This window comes from Lepisma saccharinum, chromosome 1 (genome assembly GCF_977018435.1).
Source record: "Lepisma saccharinum chromosome 1, izLepSacc3.1, whole genome shotgun sequence".
NCBI classification, from domain to species: Eukaryota; Metazoa; Arthropoda; class Insecta; order Zygentoma; family Lepismatidae; genus Lepisma; species Lepisma saccharinum.
Genome location: NC_139229.1, coordinates 197871958 through 197878084, shown reverse-complemented (window position 1 = coordinate 197878084; position 6127 = coordinate 197871958).

Below are 6127 nucleotides of genomic sequence, written 5' to 3'. Positions count from 1 at the left end.
TCGGCGGCAAGCGGCCCGGCATCAGCGCTTGTCTTTCCCGGTGAACGGGTCCGCGACAGTCGCTTATATTAAACCTCGTAAAAGAGTTTCGAGTAACAGGGTCAGTTCTGAATAAAAGTGGAAAGAAAAATGGGGAAATAAAGTATACAAAGATAATCCGCACACCATCCGTGATTTAAAAGAGAGTATTGTACGAGAAATCGGGTGAATTACAGTAGACGAACTTGCACGTGTAAATGTCAATTTCCTTCGGAGATGCCAGGAATGTGTTGCAGCAGAGGGACATCATTTTCAACACCTTTTGTAGTCAAGGTTAGTACACAATATGAAAACTGTAATTTTAATAGCCGACTCTAGCGACTGTCGCTGACCCGTTCGCCGGGAAAGACAAGCGCTGATGCCGGGCAGCTTGCCGCCGAGTCTCGTAGCGAATGTCAGGGAATGCTCTGTATATGATGTATGTATATTTGCAGACGTATGTGTGTGTGTGTGGGGGGGTGTATGTGTTATGCGGTCTGGTCGGTAGGTTGTCTGAGTGCAACGTGGGAGACCCGAGTTCGATTTTCGAGGTAGGTGGGAATTTTCAAGACAATATTCCTTCACAAGTCGGCCCAGTGATCAATCCAACCTTTAATAAAAGGCGTACGGAGTGTGGTGCTGAGATCGTCAATGAGTGGAGGCTCTACGTCTACACCCACAGCCATGAAGCTTCATAACCATACGAATGTGTGCGTGAGCGTGTGTGTGTTTACAGTACATTTTTGTGGGGGTAAAAGGTTTTGGTATTCTTCATAAATTGGTTTGCTATTCTGACACAAATGAATGACAATCATGCAAAGCTGTTTTGAGAGAGCTACAAGTAATACTACAATGTATTAATAAAAAATCAGCATATTTGCCTACATTTATGCTGTTAACACAAAATATTATTACATTATATTCTAATGTAGGAGAAAGGCTCTTTTATGGTGTAGCGTTGCCTACCTACGAAGTAGCGCCAACGATATTTGAAACACATGAACCACATAATGCAAAGATAAACAAACGAGATGATTATAATTGTTAAGCTGAACGTTCACAGGGAACATTAAAGTGAACTTCAAACAACAAATCAATCAATCAATCAATCAATAAATGCATTTTATATCTGCTAATTAAACAAATATTCTTGGAAAGGATGCAACCAGGAATCAGAAAAATACATTGTTATTTTAATAAATTCTGCATCTGACATCATAGTAGTTTATGATGCATTTAAATGTCTACTCACATCACTGGCGTACGCAGAAGGGAGCTAATGGGACTACAGCTCCTTCCGACATTTCTAGAAAATCTCAATTTGCAAATGAAAATTCGTTGAGAACTCGAAAAAGAAAGGTGTGAATGCAACCCTTATTAAAATGACCCCCGATTATCACTATTGATTTGAGTACAATTTAATATACTGAAAAACTCCAAATACACGAAATATTTTATTATGTATCCCCCCATTCCACCTTTACATTTCCAGCCCATTCCGAAAACGGTGTCCCGGCGAAACGTACCAGCGACAAAACATACCACTTGAGTTTTCGCGACGAAACCTACCCCTCAGATAAACAGCTACCTGTGAAGGATCCACTAAAAACTTCAAAATATTTACTCCGCGACAAAACGTACCACTTCCGCGTATGCAAGAGGCGAAGAAAAGGTTTCGAGAGGAAGACACAGCAATTAGCAAGATTTACAACGATACTCTAGGGAACCTACACGACAAAGGTTAGGTTAGGTTAGGTTAGGTTAGGTTACGTTGCGTTGTTTATGTTTAAGTTTATGATGGATGGCAGGAAATACAATCTAAAGCACCAGAATCAGCGAAGCTAACTCTTTTCTTTGATTACTTTGTGAATAGTTTGTTGCAAGACGCGGAAATTCCAATAACAGTGTGGAAGTGTACTGAAGCGCCATTATGAAGAAAACGGAACCCTAAGATATTTTTGAAGTAAATAGCTTACACGCAGAAATTGGAATGAAACAGAACGATCCTCCGACGTGACAAGAGACAATATTCTTGCTGCTGACATAACTAAAATGAAAATCGAAAAAATAGACGAAAATATAAAACAAAATAAAAGATGTGGACGGCAGCTTAACCACAGCTGATTTTATACACGCCAAAATAGCTATATATATATATAGGGGATGGAAAAAAATATGGAAACACCTGCGAAGAAAAGCCGGAATGCTGAAGCTAATAAGGTGCAGGACCGCCTTAAGCTTCCAAAACGGCTCCGAGGAATGGACAAGTACAAGTCCTGGATGGTAGATAATGAGATCTTGCACCATTCTTCACGCAAAACATGGTCCAATCCTCCTCAATGTCCTTCTTTCTCTGTCACTCAGTGTACATTTTCGTCTACGCAGGTGTCTATCTGATGATGTCTTTCCGGACACATTATTATGTCATCATGATCTTGGATAGAGTCCCTCTCGATACGCCAAATAACATGGCTACTTTGGTAACAGAGGCCCCTGCAAGGAGGGCACCAACAATTTGCCATCTTTGATACACTGTCAGCTCGGACATGATTCAGCGCAACTGCCGACTCCTACAAGGCCGACAGGGTCCTATCTCACGGCGCAAAACAAAAGAATGTCGCACCTCGTCCGATTTCAAGTGGAAAAATTGCGTCGATATCATCCGTTCCGATGTCGTGGTGTTTCCATATTTTTGTCCATCCCCTGTACATTATATAGTAATTTTGCCAGTCCGAAGTCTGGATAAAGTGTGATGGAAATCAGCAAAACTAGAGAAAATCGTAATTTCGGTAAATGATTTTTGATGCTGTCCCATCAAGTGGTACACTTTGCAACATCTTATTTGACCGCCCCAAAAGAATTCTAAGTCCCGAATTCGTAAACTTAGCAACATTGCACTTCAGTTCCAAGTGAGAGTAACCAACTTTGAGTTGGTCCTTCCAATAGAAGAAAAACGCTGCGGTGAGAGGTTTCCAATTTCGCACTTTCGAAGAACTTAGAAACTATAAACCGCTATTATAATACACAATCAAACAGAAATAATAAATTGGAAAAATAACCTTGAGGAATTTTTACGATTCTGCTTGCTCGACTTGAAATTAGAGGGGTTTGAAACACTGAATACAGTTTATCTACACCTGAAGGATATCGCCATCAAGTTTGTGCAGAAAGAAGCAAATTTGTGAGGAGTTTATGCAACATTTTATTTATAATAGATTGCATAATATCGAACAGTTCTCAAAAAATAATATTTTTCACGACTTGTGGAGAAAATGTGCTTGGAACACAGGAAGGTGGGAGTCTTCATAAACGTCTCCATTTTTTTAAGGGTATTACGTCATAAAGTTAACGTAGACCAGTTTGTTACACCCTGCTTTCATTATTTTTCGTCAAGCGTGAAAGGTCGCGGGTTCAAATCCCACCCTCTCCTCTACTCTTTTTTTTTTTGCTGAATAGAGAGCATTGATATTAGAATATTTAAAAAATGAATCTGATGCACACTTGAGGGACGTCCCTTCTGCACATATTTCCCCTTACAAGTTGCAGATTTCCAGTTTTTAAAGTTAAAACTTTTTGTTACTTATTGTTCATATGTTGTGTTAACACACACGTCATGATTAATTCACAAATCACATATATGTATTGTCCTCCTCCGTAGTCAAGCGGGTTAAGGCGTTCATTCGTCTTGAGATCGTTCGCTGCGGGACGGTTCGAATCCGGCTCTGGTCGGAATTTATTCGGTCTACGTATGGGGACGGTGGCAACCCACCATCGTGAGGAAATTGGGGAGCTACGAGTGAGTGAGCTTAATCCGGTCGAAACGACCTACTATAACGGCTGGGGATACGTCGGGCTGACCACCCGACTATTCCACTACTGGTTGAAGATCTCCACGCTCAGAGGTGACGAAGGAAAGCGTGGGAGGGAGACCGGCAGACGGTAGGTATGCCCAGGCCCTTCATGGGCTGTTGCGCAAAGGATTATTATTATTATTATTATTATTATAAGTATTTATATAGTGAGTGACAAACAAAAAAAAATCAAAAACGTCATAATGATCGTTAATTCGTCACTGCCTTTGTATCTAAAATGTTTGTCTTCTTTGAACAGAAAGTACGAGTATCAGATATAACAAACTTTCCCCACTAACTTTGCAATATTCGATACGGCCATTACAGACTTAGCTCTACGTAACTTCATTCTGCGCATTCCACGTGGCATGTGACTTCCTCCTATCATCGAAACAACTTTCTCTTACTATTTCCTTTCACCTCGTGAAATACAGAGACCTATGATAACTTCTTAGCAAGGTGGATAAACTTTACATCTAACGATAAACTCCTGATAAAAATGCTGCCTAGGTGGAGAATCGAACCTACGACCTCCCTCGTGAGAATCAAGCACGCTACCTTTTTTTTATTACATTTTGCAATTTATTACATTACATTTGTAATTTACATTTCAACTCATTGGGCAAGTAAACATTACAGTAAGAAAATTAGCATACAATCCATTTCTTTTACAGTCAGGTATCCTGTGGTATTCTTGATGGAGGTAATTTACAAATTGTATATTAAAATCTGGTTGCCGATATGTCGATAGGAAATAGGCATAGTGTCCTAGGAGCCATTGTACACTTTTACGTTTTGTTTTTGGGTAATATTCAAAAGCTGGATATAAAAGAATATCTACAGAGATGTTATACACTGATGTTCGACAAATAGTACTCACAAGTTTCCTTATATAAAGCCATGATGTTTCTATTATTTGGCATTCACTCAGTCTATGGACTAAACTATCAGATACATTACATTTGGCACACATTGGCGAATTTATTAATTTAAGATCATAGAGTCTCTCTCCAGTGATTAATTTTTGGTGGACAATTATATACCATGCTGATCGGATTCGTGATGTAAGATGGTGAGCCTGAATATTATTCCATATTTCTCTCCACTTCATTCTGGGATTTTGCTCAATAATTTTACATGTTGGTTGTTCTAATTTACATAGTCTGCGATATATTTCCGATGTCACTGGTATTGTTAATATCGGAGATTGTAATAGGGCATAACTAATATCCACTATTGTTGACTTAAAGTACCATAAAGTGTCTACCAGTCCAGTAATATCGATAGGAGCCTCTAGTGAAAAATAGTCCAAAGCGCTTCTCAAAACTTTACTTGTGAGGCTGAGTGGATGCTGAATCAGTGTCTGCGTGTCAGCTTGAATACGTAAGGCCTGGCATTTGAGTTCTATATTCACAAGATTCATTCCTCCCTCGGCAAAGGACAAACAAAGTAACACATGTTTCACCCTCAATATCTGACCATTCCACATAAACCAATTTACTGCACTCTTAAGTTTATTTATATCTAACTTCCGCAGTGGGAGGATTTTTGCCATGTACCATACCTTTGACAGTGCATAGACCTGTACAAAGGTCACCCTTGACTGTAAACTAAGGCTGCGAATTTTTTTTGTTTGTAATATCGCTTTAACCCTAGTTATTACTCTATCATAATTTAATTGGATCATACTTTGAATAGAGTGCGTATATATTATACCTAGTATACGTATCATTTGTACAACCTTAAAATTACCTCGCTGCGAGTGAGAATGAATCAAATTTAAATTCAAAATTGACGATTTTTCTTGGTTTATTTTTAATCCCGACCATTTTCATTTATCATCATAATGACAGCACTGTGATCTGAAAAACATCGAAGGTGTTATACTGATGGACTTTACGTTCTGACGTAATGTGGGTGTGACATAAAATCTATCCAATCGGGATGCACAATTGTCACGTATATACGTGAAACCCCTCTGCCCAAAACATTTGTCACTCCAGGCATCTGTGAAGTTAAAGCCAGTTACTAATTTTTGCAATGAATTCGACGTGTTAAATCCAGGTCTTTGATCCTGCGGATACAATACACAATTGAAATCTCCCCCACATATTATGTGTTCTCTCCTACCCTGCATTTCAACCGCAACTTCCTGCGCAAAAAACTCATCCCTTTGTTTCGTACACTGTGACCCGGATGGAGCATATATGTTATATATGTTATATATCCATACATTTGCAACTTTTGCTGATATGATT